General features: G+C 36.8%; 1 protein-coding gene across 1 annotated transcript in view; it reads left to right on the top strand.

Annotated features, from left to right (window-relative positions):
• The window catches only part of LOC6582851 (chondroadherin-like protein), a 71,140-nt gene that overhangs the window by 9,689 nt on the left and 43,925 nt on the right, over positions 1-17,526 (top strand). The window contains exon 2 of the mRNA XM_002008505.4: positions 8,345-8,392. The gene's annotated coding sequence lies outside the window, so the exon portion shown is untranslated. The remainder of the gene's footprint in view (positions 1-8,344; positions 8,393-17,526) is intronic.

The raw sequence follows: 17,526 nt of genomic DNA, 5'->3' as shown, positions 1-17,526 counted from the left end.
TTATTATTATTATATTATTATTATATTATTATAATTTTTTTTTTTTTTTTTTTTTTTTTTTTTGTAGAAACATTTAATTATTTCAGTTTCAAGCTTTAGATAATGAATTTCTTCTCTTGACAACCAATGTTTCATAAGCCCAATATTTCATAAGCAGAATCCAAGTTGAGCTCCTCTAAAAATAGACCTCATAGATCTAGTAAGCATCCTATAGAGACTTGATTTTCTACACTACGATAAAACCCAAAGAGCTCTATATAATATCTAGCTAAAACCCACACAGCTTTATAAGATTTCATTTTATATATAAATTTTAATAAATTTAGCTGCTCTCTTTCACAATTACAAGCGCGCATTATGCAGTCAGTGCCACCCCATTGCAGCTTGTTAAATTACCTATATATATTTAAAGTATTACGTGAGTGCAATTTCGAGCGAGCAGCTGGGCCAGTGAATTGTTTTAATTACATTCTGTGATTATTTGAACTGTTAACCGAAAAATAATAGAGCCATAGATTGGGTAATTAATATGGCTCAGGTAGAGCTTGTTGTCGATTTCAGTGTGTGTGTGTTGTAAAAATTAATTACAAAATATGTGCTTTTAATAGAGCCGGCGACTGAGACGCCGTTAGCCTGGTTATTAAACTGATTAGTGGAGCGAGCAGACAGAAAACTAGAAAATTGTTTTGACTTTGATGTGAGCCAAGTGGAAGTTGTTATTGTTGTTGTTGAGAGCTAACAGCTGATAATTGCATAAGAAAATGATGTGATTAAAAGTCAAGGCTAGGATAAAGAGCTGCTTGCCTATAAAACTAATTGAACTGAGGCAGATTTAGTCAGATCTAAATCGCAGTCAAGTTTTGCGAGTCGTTTGCTGCGATTACGTCATAGCAATTTGAATAGCAAAATATAAATGACATTTTCTCATGAGTTACAGAGAAGTATATATATACTATATATACTATATATATATTTGCATATTCAGTTTTGCTTTTGCTTTGGCTCTGCTGTGCATTAATATTCGTATTTATTTCCCATGCATGCGAAACGTGTTTTGCAATGCCAAAAGTGACATTCACACAGCCATTTGACACAGCACCCGAAAAAGTGTTTTAACCTGGTCTAAAGTCGCTTTTGAATTAGACAAATGACTTCATTTGTTGTTGTTGTTGGCTCGTTAGCTGCGACCGGACCATCAAGGTGATTCAAGTCGTTTGTATTTAAATTGTTTTTTTTTTTTTTTTAGAGTCGCTTTCAACAGCTGCGAGAACTTTGCATAGTTAATTAATAATTTGTTGTTTCATTGTTCGAACAGGTGGCTGACCACGCCCCTTGCCCCCCCTGCACCTACTCAACTGAAATGTGCGCGCTCATCTTTCAATATTGAAATGAACTAGATTTTCATAAGCTCTCTCCCTCGCTCTGTCTGCTGCGCCCTCTATCGGCCGGCGAAAATTGACTTTGTGCATTTGATAAACAGCGCTACGACCCAATAATTAGTTCCACTTAGGCACACATTAGATAAGTCTATGAGGCGCAAATGTGTGTGGACATTTCCTCAACTAGAAATTGATTAAAAGTCAATATTTTCCATAAGACTTTTAAAGCTTTGTCTCTGTCTCTCGCTATCTCTCTCTCACACTCTCTCTTTCTCCGTATATTTCAGCCTTTTTGTTGTGCATCCACTAATTATATACTAACCTATTCAAATTGTGCGCTTACATTATTGTTTAGGGGAGTTACCAAAAACAAAACAACAAAAAAATAGTAAAACTTATTGATTTTTCTATGCGATTTGTTGTTTGTCTGCTGCGTTGCCTGTTTGCTTGTTTGTTTGTTTATTTAATGTTTGCTTGACTCGAAAATTATTTGGGCTAAGTCAACAGAAATGTAATCAATGAATAGACGAAAGCGCCGAACAACGCTGGGCACAAATCCACAGAAAGAGCGAGAGAGCGAGCGAGGGACAAAAGGAAAGGGAGAGGGAGAGTGACGACAGCCAAAGAGTGAAATTGAAATCGAAATTCGAAAATCAAAATAAAAATATTTTAGTTGGCTGCGTAATTGCTTCCTGGTTTCATATTGTAGTTGTTGTTGTTGTTGTTATTGTTGTTGCTCAATTTGTTTATCAATTTTTGGTTTCTAAATTATGGTCTTTATGCGTTTGTGCTTGCGTTCCTATATAGGTCGGCATTTGATCAAAGTTTGTTTTGGTTTCATTTTGGTTAGGATATGTTTAATAGAAATTGGCCTAGGTAAGGGAGAGATGGAGAAGAGAAATGGAGTGAGAAAGAGCTAAGATTGGCATAAGTGACAGTGAGAGAGAGTGACAGAGGGTGGAGAGGGAGAGTAATAGTAAGAGGGAGAGAGCTGAAATGAGCATGAAAGAGATAGGGAAAGAAACTGAGTTATATATAGCGAGAGATCAGGGGGAGAGAGAGAGAGAATTGAGCTATGGCGTCTTAAGATGGTATTTGAAATTGTTAGATCAATGAAACATAAGAACAGAAACATAAGATAGCAAAAAAAAAATGTTGTATTTAATATAAAATTATATTAAATCTAATGCTGAAGCTACTTAACTAGTCTTCTTATAGCTGTTAGTGCAGTAACGACTCATTGTCCAGTAAATTTCTTTAGACTTTCTACGCTTTCTTTGAAGAATGCGACATTCTGTGGTTTCTTCGCAAACAAAGTTTTTGGCACATGCCTAAGCACTTTTTATACCCTGAACCCATTGAAAATGGGAAATCAGGGTATAATGGTTTTGTGAAAAGTATGTAACAGGCAGAAGGAATCATCGCAGACCCCATAAAGTATATATATTCTTGATCAGGACGACGAGCTGAGTCGATATAGCCCTGTCCGTCTGTCCGTCCGTCCGTCCGTCCGTCCCTCCGTCCGTCCGTCCGTCCGTCCGTCCGTCCGTATGAGCAAAAGGATCTCAGAAGTTATAAGAGCTAGAGAGCTGAAATTTGGCATGCATACTCGTGTATATCATAGGCAGTACGAGTTTGCTTTATTTTTTCGATAACTCATCCGATAACTTTTTTATCGAGAATAATCGAAAAATCGACATTGTTTTTTCAGCCTAATTTGAACACTTTTCAACCAGGAGACTTCAAATTTGCGTTGTATATAGAGTTAATGGATACAAAGATTTTGTAATTTACAGATTTTGGATACCACGCCCCCTTCGCCCCCAATTTGTAAAAAACGCATTTCAAGTACTAGAGACTTGTGCTTTGGAATGTACACACATTTTAACTATATGAACACATTCTGAAAGTTTCATAAAGATACTCTTACTACAAGAGAAATTATTCAACTAATAAATTCTCATAATATTGCCCACACTGCAGCGCAGCCCAAGCGCAGTCGATGCTTACTGCGCAGTTAGCAGAGCGCGTGCTGATAAGTGCATGTGTATGTATGTGTGCATAAAAGAAGTCCAGAATGATAAGAGTATCAGCTTAGAGGGTTCAGGGTATCTCCTAGTCGAGCAGTCTCGACTGGAGCCTTCTTACTTGTTTTTTTTTGTCCTACTCTGAATATGATAATTTGAAATTCTCTTTGAATTTTCTACTCATTACTTGAAGGCCCAGCTCTCTTTGATGATATTATTATGGCTCTGTGTAGAATGTCTTTTTTTTTACCTACTTAAATTAAAAAAAAATTTATTTGCTACCCTTCAAGTCTTTCACTTCTTATAAATTAAGTTCTGGGCTAGCTCCTAAGCTTGAAAAAGGGTTTTTTTCTTTACTTGGACATGCTCTTGAACACCTCCTAACCCTTTATTTTGCGTATTAGAAAACTTTATTCGAGCTCTACTCTTTCTCTGTATACTTAAATCGAATACATGTCATCTTCTTGCCTTTCCTTGAAGATCTCTACCGATTCTCTTTAGGCTTTCTTCTTCTTTGAAGACTCTCTTTATCTTAAACTCTATGACGAATAAGCTTTTAATTTTCTGTTATTCTCAATCAAGTCTTGCTTCTCTTATCTTAAAGAATTTTTTAAAATTCTCTCAATACTTTCTTCTCTCTTTTTAATCAGCCAGTTGTGACTAATGCTCCAGCTATTCAGCACAGTCTTCGATTAACTCTAGAAGCAATTAAACCTTGTTACTTGCCTAGATTTTATGCTCGCCCTATACAAGCTTTGGCTTCGCCTTTAAAGGCAATCTCTCCCTCTCTCTCTTTCGCTCACTCTTTCTGAACATGTCTCAACCCCATCTTGCTCTATATGCGCACAATATTCCTGCATTTGCTATTCAAATGCGAACACAACTTAAATTTGTGAAGCTGTGCAGCTGGGAGGCTCGTGTCTTATCATTCATTGGCCTCAAGCTGGAGCGCTCACAGTTCGGTTGTCACAGCCTGAGCGGAAGTCCTGTGCTGCCGAGGCGGGCCTTCGGGCGCTACATGCGAGCTGTGTGCCAATTAAAGGCAAGAGTGAAGCGAGGGTTGCCAAAGATGTAGTTAAAGAGCCGCCAACTCGAACTAATAAGGAGCTTAAGGAAACAGGCAAATGTGCTAAAAGGTTTACACACCGTCGCGACGTCGAGCTCTATGTTGACAAAACAGCCATAAAATGTCAGGCTCTGAAACCAGAAAAGGCTATGGGAGAGGGAGAGACAGAGTGTGGGAGGCAGAGAGGGGGGCCACAAGAGTTTGCCCACAGTCGTAGACACGTAGACAAGGGACGCACATTGTGCTGGCAGAAATAAAATGCTAAAATTATTCATTTTGCAAATAAGCAGCGTAAATATTTAATTAACAACTCAGCAAACAACGTGAGTGAGTGAGTGAGTGAGTGAGAGGGAGGCAGAGAGTGCGAGGGGGCTTGCTTGGGTGACGAGCATAAATGTGTCTCATATGTGCGTCGTCTTCTAAGGTTTCCTCTCTGTGTGAGCAATGCATGCGTGTGTGTGAGTTGGTGGTAATATAATATTTATTTATGTGTCGCTGGCAGTCAAACTCAAGCAATGCCAGCTCGTGACGTCACAACTTGGCATTGCTTGCCATCGCTTTGAGGAATACCTTTAGTTATTGCTTTAAGAGCGCAGCGGGTCGCTGACACGATAACTCTTATCAGTTTGGGCAATCAATGAGCAGCTGGCTGAGCTACAAGTAAAAAGCTGATTTAGCTGTGGATACTTCAGTGAGGAAATGCTTCAGGGAATGAGTTAGAAATAAGGTAGGGAGTTAGGTTTATTTTCATAGCTCAACTCAAAATTTGCTAATATTGCTGCTCAAGATTCCATAGGAGTTTGATCTATGATGTAATTCCAATCGATAACTCAGCTGTGATTTTGGAATTTGGAATGCAGGTGGGCTAAGATATGTAACACCTAGTTTCAGGTACTACTCGAAATTTACTAAGAAAAAGTCAGCTTGAAAATCATATACGGTATAACATATCATTCCTATTAACAGCTCTGTTAGCTTAAGGCAAATTCTCTAATTGGAATACTTTCAGCGGTAGTTATAATAATAATGCGCAATATCCCCTATATGTCATAATTTGAGTCATATTATTAGTCACGTTTGTAACTCAAAGTAAACGAACAATTTCTAGTGTGCTGTCTATATATATTTACTTGGCATAGATTTCATTTTAGGTAAATTATTTCTAACTAAAATTAAAATAATATTATTAATATATAATCGTCTATAAATAAATTGTGTTATTAACATTTAAATCAATTAATTTTGATGTATAGCTTTTGATATTAATCTTAAACAATGTATTAATAAGTTTTTGATAAAGCTTTAAGTAGCAAAATATTACAATTAATATCTATTCAATAATTTACAATTTTATTTATTTATTTATTTTTTTTTTGTTAAATTACATTTTCTTGTATATATACTTATATACAAAAAAAATTTTTATTTTTTTTTTAAGAATCTATTTTAATAAATATTTTTATTCAATTAATATTTTTAAATTATATTTTTATATTATTTTTTCTTTAAATAATATTTTTATTATAGATGTTTCTAAATATTAGCTTTGTGGATATTCTTCTCCTGTTTTTGTTGGTACTTCTTAAAGTTGTTAGCACAATTTATACACCTTTAAGCAGACATTTGATTTCTTGCAGCTGCTGGTCTCTGTTACCCTTCTCTGATTACATTTAGAGCAATTGGCGGGCCAGATCGACTCACAGAGTCTTTAGCCTGGAAACAAACGCCTGACTGACCCCAAACGGCCCTAAGTAACTTACCCTTCAACCTACAGCTCCGAGCGCAACTCTGCTCTGACTAATTAAATTAGTGCAGAAATTTGCCGTTATTATTGTAGTAGTAGTTGTTGTTGTTGTTGTTGCTGATGTTGCTGTTGCTTGGCTTTAATTGCTTCTGTGTTATTTTAGTTGGACTGCAGAAATGACTTAATAGATTGAATGGCAGAGAGCTCCGGGCCAAGCTCTTTGCGAAAATTTCATTATTTTTGGGCTGGCAAGGCGAGGGCGAACTTAAAGCAGCTTTTGCGAAAAATCGATGGGGCTACTACTGCTGCCAACTAACAAATTCGTAGCAAAACAAAGCAATTAATAACAAATATGTTTATACATTTTATAACGGCATCGAGTTCAGCACGTGCCTGACCCGGGGATTTAATGTGCAGGTGCTTAGATATTCCATTAAATGCGCGTTAGACTAGAGCCCTGCCGACCGAAAGAGCTCAGCTCTAAAAAGGAATCAAAAACAAAAATGTGATGGAAAAAAATGAGTGAAGAGTAAAGTGTTTGGTTTATTTCATTGTTTCAACTCGTAAAAGTCAGCAAATATTATTGCCTAGGCTTTTATTTTTTTGTTTGGGGTCGGGCTATTAAAATGTCATCATGTGGAAGGGGGCGTGGCAAGGGGTTGTTGGTAGTCGTGGCATAGCCGCTGAACTGTGAATGATAATTCAAGACACGCAACTTGAAATCGTGCGCCCGCTTTTATTGGCAGTCCAATTCCCAGTACGCCCGCTTGACGTATTTATTATTTAACACCTTCCAGAGTCAAGACTCTCCAAGTCTAAGCCGAAAAAAACCTAAGCGCCGCCAAATAGCATACCCATAAAATGTTGACCTTTTTGCACAAACGCACGCGCACCCACACAACCCAAGTGGAGGCCCACACACGCCATCGCCTGCCTCCTGGGTGGTCTTGCTTGCCTTTTATGAGGTACTCTAGTTTTTACGAGTCGGCCTCAACATAGGTTAGAATATTTAAAAGTGTGCTTAATTATGCTGTGAAAATAAAAGAAGCAAAACAAAAGAGAGAGAGAAGCGAATAAAGAAATTCTCATGACTCGACGACAGCAACAGCTCATAAAGTGTTTTTGTTTGCTATCAAAACTCATTTCTCTGGCGTGACGAAATCTCTTTTCGCAGAAGCGAGTAGCACAATTAATTTGCAGCTTAATTACATAACGGCATAATGGTCGCATTCAATGCGCTTAAGTTCAAAGGGTTTTGCGAACTCACCTGTGCAACACCTCTCAATTTTATGTGAAAGAAAGAAAACCAAATTGCAATCAAAAAATTTTTATGCATGAGTATTGCTGGGCTTTTTGCTGGAAAAGCTACTTTTTAAGCAGATTTGAATGGAAAAAGCTTTTGAATTGCCCTGTAAAAGTAATATATGTGAGATAATTAAGATTATACTAAAGATTTAGGCGGAACTTGTATATAAAATGAAAGAAATAAAAAATTTGGGTTAGTTTTTAAATTAAAGAAGAATTGTACTATACGATATGTAATACAGTCGAGTACAGTCGAATAAAAAAAAAATTATAAATTAATTCGTTCCCAATTCTCGATAATTTTAATTTCTGTGTAAATCGAAAAAAAAAAAAAAAAACTTATCCCCTTGCCATTTCGAATAATCGGGATTCCACTGAATAATATATTAGTATTTATAGTAGTATTCAAATACTAAACTTAAAATTATCAGAAATTGATAATTGAAGCTAATATTCTTTAGCTTGTTGACTATTTATTTATTTTATTTATATAAATATATCTTATTTAATATAAAAACAATTATTTTCTGTACATTTCTCAAATTCTTCAGATTTATTGCTAACAAGGATTTATAGAATCTTATCTTAGAACTTAAGCTCAACTATGTTTATATTTGTGTTACAGAGAAAATGGGTTCATCTTATATAGAAAATATTTTCTTTAGCTATTCATAATAATTAATTAATACTGTTTATAATTATATAACATTTATATTAGTCATTATTTAACTGTTATTGTTATTTAACTGTTATTTAATTCTTCCACACTCAGCCTCAAAATCCACTTTTCTAACTGTTGTTTACAATTTTCCTCTACTTGCAGAGCGCAAGAATTTGATTAGCCAAAGCCACAGCTGCTAACTTTTTAGGGGTAAGTTTTCTCAGCCACTTGCATATATCGATCTGAGTGCTCAACTGGCCAAAAAGACTGAATGTGTGTGTGTGTGTGTTCCGTGTCCGAAATGTCCAGCAATGTGTCCAGTTCGCTCTGTTCACGTGTTGTTTAACACGCTCTGGCGGCTGCCTGTTACCAAAGTCAACCCCCGCCGCCTCCTCCTCGGCTCTGCTATCGCCTCGACTCGGCGCAGTCAAACTGTAACCCAAACCTAGACCCCCAAGCAGCAAGTCGCTTGCTATTCATGTACGCTATCATAGAGAGAGACTCAAATTGAATTACAACAACAAACTGGGAACTGACAGCCGAATGGATTTAGCTACGAGATGCTCGACCGTTCGGCCGTCCGTCTGTCCGTCCGTCCGTTCGCTCGCATAAAATATGCAATCGCAAGTGCGGACATTTGGCAGGAAACTATGCAGACGACGCGACGGTGCTCAGGTGATATATCGCCAAACTAGTTTACGCAACATGTGGCATGTGCAGTTTGCATGCCACAAAAAAGAAAAGCAAGAAAGAAAGAAAAAAGAAAGACAAACAAGACAAAAAAAATGGACATTTTGACATGTGGCGTTGCCTCAAGATTTGCCACAGATAAACTACAAATGGTCAAAGCGACTGGTTTGCAAAGTGTCTTTTAAATACAAATGTTATCTGCCCGACAAATATCACATGTGTGTGAATGTGCAAGTGTGCGAGTGTGCGAGTATGTGTGTGTGTTTGTACGTGCCACATTTTGTGGCTGCTACAATTTTTAATGGATTGACGGCAGACAGCGAATGCGCATTAGAAACCGGGCGGTGCCCCAAAACACAGAACGCATAACGTCGAATGTCTAACGTATATCGTATGCCGTATATCGTATATCGTTTGTGCCGAGTCATGCCTAGACATGAGCATCAGTTGAACCTTGTCGACATGCAGCAGATGCTGCTGCTGCTCTTGCTGCTCCTCCTCCTCCTGCTGCTGCTGCTGTTGCTACTCCTGCTGCTGCTGCCCCTCGTCCTTCTTCTCCTGCTGCTGTTGCGGCCGCTGCTGCTACTCCTGCTCCTCCTCCTTCCCCTCCTGCTGCTGCTGCTACTGCTGCCCCTCCTCATTCTTCTCCTGCTGCTGCTGCTGCTGCTGCAGTTGCAATCGCTGGCGTCAACTGCCTTTGCATGCCAAATTTCGCATGGCTACTGCAATTTTCTTTCAATAACTGGCTCTGGCACGTACTGGCTCAGAGTATCTCTTGGCTACTTGAACTACCGCTAGCCAACAGCTCTACTCCTCTACCTCTCCCACCTCTCTCTCACACAATATCTCCATCTATATTGATACTGCATACATTTATTTTAATTGCATTTGTTGTTCGCAGCGCATCGAGTGTCTTCACTGAGGTGTTGTGCGTCCGATAAACAATTTCGGATTGCTTTCGGGCCATGGGTTTGGACTTGTTTTCTGTTACTTGTTTGCAGTTTTTGGCTAATTGGCCAATTGAATGTTAGTTTTGAGTGTTCGATTTTCAGATTTTTGTTGTAGTTGTTGGTATTTTAATAAAGAGTGAAGACTTTGGCAATTTATGGGCTGCTGAGCTTTAAATAATATCATTAAGCTTTACAGGTGTGCAGAATGCTGCATTCCAATTGGAATGCTTCACGTATTGTTATTTCATTGTTAAGTGTTCACTTGCAGTTGGCCTAGATAATGGTAAAAATAAACGTAGATTCTAGGAATGTGGCTTGTATGTGAGATACTTAGCTGAGTATTTAGATTGCTTAGCTTAACTGATTCATTTTGAGTGTAGCTCAATCAGGCTGTACCTAAAGTTGACTATTAACATCATAGATTTTTTAAGCTAAACAAAAAAAGTTTAATTAGTTTTGCCTTCTTCTATATTAAGCTCTTATAAAAAATTAAAAAAAATAAAAATAAAATAAATAATTAAATAAAATAAAAAGCTTTTCACAACATCGCTTTAAATATTTATATTATTTTCTAAATTTTATCAACAATTTGCTAATGCTGCTTGCATGTTTTATGCAAAGCAAATAAACACAAATTTATTTATATATATGCATATTTATTTGGCTAAAAGCATTCATTCGTTTAGACCGTTTAGCCCGGCCCTGCGACTTGCTGCCTGCCCAGCCCCATTCCTGATTGCTTCGATAAAGATAAAACAATATTTGAGTGAGTCAATAGAAAGAGAGAGACAGGGAGTGACTGGGAGAGCGAGAGGTCTCATAATTGATATTCATAAGTGGATTTTGTGTGTTGTCGTTCGACTGCATCTCATTAGCATCGCACATCCTTATAAGAGCTGGAGAATGTGTCGCGTTACCTGCGCTTATAAATAAGCACATAATCAGGCGACAAAAGCGTCGAAAGCGTCGACAGCAGCAGCAGCAGCAGCAGAAGCAGCAGCAGCAACAGCATGCATAAATAAATAAATAATTTGCAACAATTACCATAAGTTGGGCTTGACATCTTCTTCTTTTGCTGCTTCAGCTTCAGCTTCAGCTTCAGCTTCCTCCACTTTGGCATCCAAGTTATGACTAACTTAACGTGAAGGCAGCTCTCTCAGCGCTCGGCCAGATGATGATGCCAGCTACCAGTCGATAAACATAAATAGCTGACACGAGCAGCTATCATAGAGAGATAGAGCGCGAGAGAGAGTGAGAGAGAGAGGGGGATAGGGGGAGTGCGAGGCAGAGTGAGAGTGAGATAGCTGCCCCAAAATAACAGCCGTAAAGTGTTTGACTTTATGGCCAAATGGGCGACAGACGCGGCTTTTGCATGGAGTCGGCTTTAATTAGCGCTCGCCTCACAATTAAATAATATTTTTCTTTCTTATTTTTCGCCCATCTCTATCTGCCGTAATCTCTCGTGCGCTCTCCCTCCCTCTCTCTCACTCTCTCTCTTGGCTTTTGTGTGATGCTGCCGACTTGTTAACTCGCTGCCTGACAGTCTGCCAACAAGTTTTAATTACCAGTCAGACCCAAAAAAAAAAAAAAAAAAAAAAAAAAACAGAAATAAAATAAAAAGTAAAAATTGTCTCCCGGGCAGTTAGTTTTTGATAGTCGTTGGCTTTTTTTATGACACTCGACTGCTGCCTGTATTTATCCAGCTTTTTCTTGATTTTTTTTTTACAATTTTATTTGCGGTTTTATGACGGTTTTTTATATGAATGTTTGCAAATACTTGCATTTTGAGTGTATTTAACGATCCGTGATTCTTATCCACACGTCGTTTATTTAGCTGTCACTATTCATTTGTGGAAGATTGCAGCGATGTAGATAAAGGTTACTATATATACTTACATACTTACTAGAGCATTCTATATTTAGTTATTTAGTGAAAGCTTAGGTTTTTTGTTTTTCTTTTTATTTTTATTTATTTTATTTTATTTTTTTAATATTTATTTATTTATGACAGACATTTGTAGAAGATATGGAAATTTTTTTTTTGTACATATACATTTATAGAGGGAGTCATATATGTTCTATATACTGTATGCATTCTATTGTAATTTTTGTAATGTAATTTTTTATTTAGAATTTTTATTTACTTTTTTATGTTTTATTGGTTTTATGAGTTTATTATTTTTTTTTTTAAATTACAATATTAATTACGTTATTTTTTATTTTTATTTTTATTATTATTTTTTTAATTTTTCTTTATTTTCTTTAATTTTTTATAAATTTTTTGATTTTTATAAATTTTTTATTTATTTATTTTTTTTTTTTTATATTTAATTTTTTTTTTATTTACTTAATTTATTTATTCTTTATTTCTCTCTTGTCAAAACTCTTCATTTTGATTATGACAGGCTACTGTGGCTAGGCCTCGCTGTTGATTGTCTCTATTGACACATTGACATGCATTTTGTCAATGAAACCAACAGCAGCAGCCGTAGTTTGTCATTCAATTTTGATGAAGGTCGTTTCGGTTAGCGTTGTAAGTGTGACGACAACTTGGCTGCCAGCCAAGTCTAATAAAAAATTCAATAAATTATATAAAATATATTGAAATGGCATCAATTCATGCTCCAGATTTCTTACTCGATTGCTTGTAAGATATTTAATTGAGCTAAATTTCATTTAGTTCAAGTCTAAAAGCAGGAAAAAATAAATAAATTAAATATTAAATAAATTAATATCACTGATGGATATCTTACTTGATTATCTTTAGCATATTAAACTGAGCTTAATTAAATTGAAGTTCGACAACAATTTAAAGAGCTTTCTCCACTTTCCCAGTGTCACTTGTAGGCAGCGGCTTCAACTACTCGCTGCCACGGCCAGTTGAACCACGCCTTTTGCAGTGCTGGCCACGCCCACCGCCATGCGAATAGCTGCTTCGTCTTATTTACAACTTGACATTTCACTTGCCAGAATCGCGGCACTTCAATGCGCTCCAATTGCATTTTATGACAGACCGCACTGACCTACTTAACGGCACTTTTCCACCCACCCACAGACACACACACACACACATTTACATTGGTTGTCTCGTCCTTTTCAATCGCATTATAAATTTAATGTGTTGACCTTTTTTTCCTGCTTTTATTCGGAGCCCTCGTTCGACCGCAATTTCAATAGATTGGCTGCAGAAATCAGCGCTAAAGCGTAGCGAAAAGGACTCTTACGACCCTCGTAAAATTTAACTAAAATGTCCATAAGTAGCTGACGGGGTCGAGCTACAAGTGAGCCGCAGTTCCAGCTCCATTGCTAGTTCCAGCTCCAGTTCCAGTCAGGGTTGTCGCATTTCACGCTGACTGCACGCCGTCCCGCCCCCATTTTGGCCAATATCCTGAGCCATTTCCTGCTTTGTTTTTGCTTTTTTTTGCCATTCTGTTTCGCTTTCGCTTCTGTTGCGTCTTTTGTTATATGGAAGGTCGCACACACACACACACATTTTATTCTTGGCACATGCTCAACTCAGGGCTAACAATTTTCGTCACAAAAGCTGCGTACCGGGCTTAAAAAAATAGCTAAAAAAAAAGCTAAAGCAAAGGCAACAAAAAATAAATAAACTTTGTAAAGAGTTCGTCGTTTGTTCTTGTCGCTTGGCATTGAATAAAACGTCTTCAACTAGAAAGCAAAACATTGTAAATTGTTTTTCTTTGCCACACACACACACACGCACACAGACACACAGTTGAGAGAGACTACCCCTAACATCCCATGTTATTTTTTTGTTACTGTCATCTTTTGTTTCTTACTTCAAAAGCAGCCTGGCTAAGAAAACTTTTCTTGTTCCAATGTTGTTTCCATTGCAAGGACCACACACACACACACACTCACACACGTTTTTAAGCACTGTCTTTTGGCAATCTATCGTTTCGGTTCTTTTTTTCACATTTACAAGGCGCAAGTCCTGCGTCCTGCTGCGCTTGAGCGCATATATTTTATTGACTATTATTTTAGCCATTGTCCCACGTCGCTTTGGGGCTGGGGTTTTTTTTTTTAAAGCTTGTATTTATTGTTTATCTGTTTCCTGCGCCAATTTGGTTTAGGATAAAAAAAATACATATATATGTCCAAACATATATTTACAAATCTATTTTTAAGTTACGCTCTAATGGATAAAATGAGAAGAATCGCAAGAGCTTTAAATTTACAGTTGGGAATTCTTTTACTTAGCCTTAAAATTTTCAAATTTAATATAATGAATCAAAAAAAAGTCTTTATGGCTAAAAGTTTGGGAGAAAAGTAGAAAAATTGAACAAATTATTAGTATACTTCAGAATATAAAATGAAATATCTGTTTTGAAATATATGATAAATAATAAATAAAAAAAAAAATTAAAGCAAGCTTAATTAATGTTTATTATTATATATAAATTGAATATTTATATAAAGTATGCTATATTTATGCATATGAAATAACACTTGAAATAAAAGGATTTAATTTCTACTATATATCCTCATATACCCCTATCTGTATTACTAATTATAATATTTATACAAATACGTAGATTGACTATATATACACATATCTATAACTTTATGGTATATACTAATGAACTGCTAATTCATTTCATTCAAAATATACATCTCTAATATTTCACGATTTTCTTTATGATCGTTTAACATTTATAGCTAATTGCTCAATTCGTTAAACATTTTGTTTCTTAATCTATCAAATTGTCTAAATTATTGTTAATTTTGAGCGTATCAAATTTTCGCACATTCGCATTGGATCGTGAATTGTGGCAATTAAAAATATTTGCTACGCACTCTCATTCACACACACACACACACACACACACACAGCAAATTGGCATCACGACTGTGAATAAAATGAATATACAAATTTTGTTTTCGTTTTTTCAATATTTTCCATGGGTTTTAGTGGAGCCAAAGCAATTAATTGACCGGTTGGCGCTCTGAAAAGGCCTCGAGTCTTATGAAGGCGTGAATTTCATAAAAAAAAATCAAAAAAATCATAGGCAGTGAAAGAGAGAGGAAGCGAATCGGAGAGACAGAGAGGGAGTGAGAGCAATTCGAATAATTACGAAACGTTAGGAAAACATTGCGTTTTAAAGCTATTTGCCACTAATTTTATTAGATTTTTCTTTTGCTCTCGTTTGTCTGAAATGATTATGGTAAGCAATAAAAATAAAAATAAAAAAAAAACAGCAAGAAAATAGAAAAGCGAAAAGGCAGCAACACACAGCTGGCCAGCATGGCGTAAGTAGCAGCAAAGGGAAACCATCCTTGAAATCTATTGTCTGTCCTTGAGGGTTCAGAGTCGAGACAAATGCAATGAAGCGGCCAAATGGCAGAAAAAAAAGCGGAGAAAAACAAATGAAAATCAAGGGAAAATCAAGGGAAAATGGCAACAACTGATGCCTGGTGCCCTTACATAATTGAAAAACATCAAAACAAACGCACACACAGAGACATCCAAATGAAAATCAAAATATCTATTTAGATACAAGATAAAAGCTGCAATTTCTAGATGAAATCTAAATTCAGTTAGATATATACATATATATATGTATATGTATTTTATATATACATATGTATATTATAAACTGGTTTCATGGTTATATTCCAAGCAAACATTTGGCTGCATTACTATTTTATTATATTATATTTATATATACATACATGTATATACTCATGTAATTATATATTTATTTCCCTTGTTATTTGTGCTGCAAATGAAAAGAAAACATGCAACAAAAGCGAGGCTTACAACACAGATGTTCCAGCATCAATAATAACAATAAAATAATAAAAACAAAGTATCTTGTATAGACAAATATTTAGCTCTCAAATAGATAAATGTAAACAAGCATTTGAAACAAATTTGCAAAAAGCAGATAAATGAAAATAAATGAAAATTAAATGCATTTTGCACACTGTCAATTCGAGTTCACAAGTTAAATGCTTGGGCCAGAGTTCGGCTCTAAGTAAACAAAACAAAAGCTTTCTCTGTGCATCAATAATAAATACTTGAGGCGAAATAACTGCAGATTGAATCTAAATAAAATATTCATTGTCAAATTCTACAGGGTATGCACAGAGAGAGAGAGAGAGAGAGAGAGAAAGAGAGAGAGAATCAAATGCTATTTTACAATTATTCAATTGCTGCAAACAAACTCGCTTTGTTATGTCACACGCACGCACACAAACACAGATGTAATCACTACCGTTACATTATAATAATGAAAAGCTTTCACTTAAAAGCAAAATTCGCAGGCTGTCAAAGCCCGCAAGCAGCTGAGTGCGTGTGTGTGCGTGTGTGTGTGAGCAGTGACTGCCGCAGCTGTGTGCCCACATGAAGACTACGCACACACACACACACACACACACGTAGCATACAGCACCTACCGTTGCTCTAGTTACTGTTGCTGCTGTTGCTGTTCCACGTAGGTTTTGCTGTGGCCATAAACAAGGACACGCACGCAATTAATTGCAGAATTATTACAAATTTCATTACATGCTAAAATATGCAAATTGTTTGACGTAGCCCCTCCCCCATTTGCCACCTTGCCCAAAAGTTGCTACTATGCTGTCCATGCAATTAAATGCATTTGCATATATAATAAATAAATAATGTAGCAGCAGCAGCAGCAGCAGTTGAAAGAAAAATACAGAAATGCCTTTTAATTATCATTTTAATGTGTTTATGAAAATTAGAAATGTGCGCTAAATGCGGGCGAAATACAAAGAGCGGAAGAGTGCGAGACAGAGAGGAAGAGACAATGTAGACTTTTAAGCTTTACAGTGTTGCAGTGCTGCTGCTGCTGCTGCTTTTAAATTGTGGATTGAGCAGGAGTGAGTGGGACAGAGTGTGAGTGAGTGTTTGAGGGACAGCTGCATTAAGGGAAATTAACAGCCAGCAAAATACATGCAATGCACAAATCTACAGCTGGCCGACTCACTAGAGTCGGCTGTGTGTGGCGGGGGTTGGTTGGTTTGTCAGTTGCAGTTTTTGTCCCAAAACAAAAATTGAAACCCATTTGCAAAGTAGCAAATGTCCATTACATCAAAAAACATTGCTGTTGTTGTTGTTGCTGTCTGCTGACTGTTATTGTTATTGCTGTAATTGCGCCTGTTTGCACTGTGGCTGTTGATGTTGCTGCTGCTGTTGTTGTTGTTGCTGTTGCAGCATAAATATTGCATGTCTACAAAATATTTGGGTTAAAATTTTGCACGCACACAGACAAGCACGCCACACACACACACACGCGCTTACTCAGTAAGGCATGCATATAAAAAATGTTTTATTTGCATGATTGCACTCAAAAAGGGAGTGCGAGCGCAAGAGAGAGAGAGGGAGAGCTGCTGCTCTGCTGCTGCTGCCAGCTGAGTGTCAGTTGAGTGGCGTATTTGCTGCCAGCGGCGACAGCAGCGTCGGCTGCAATCGAATTGTTTGTGTAATTGTTTCTTTTATTTACAGTTGTTTTTTTCTTGTTTTGTTATTTTGCACGATTTTTTCCTCCCTTCATCCTTTGGCAGCGGATTGTGTTTTGCAACAACAATAATATGTATAATAATAATAGCAAACAGCACAAACGCACCTTGCGGTTTCTGCGGTCGCCGCGTGCCGCTACTGCTGATGCTATCTTGCTCGCACTCGCAAGTGCGATATGCTGAGTGAATTGGACTGTG

This window comes from Drosophila mojavensis, unplaced genomic scaffold (assembly GCF_018153725.1).
Source record: "Drosophila mojavensis isolate 15081-1352.22 unplaced genomic scaffold, ASM1815372v1 contig_74, whole genome shotgun sequence".
Classification (NCBI taxonomy): domain Eukaryota; kingdom Metazoa; phylum Arthropoda; class Insecta; order Diptera; family Drosophilidae; genus Drosophila; species Drosophila mojavensis.
The sequence above is the reverse complement of the archived record's forward strand: the minus strand, read 5'-3'. Positions and strand labels throughout refer to the sequence as shown.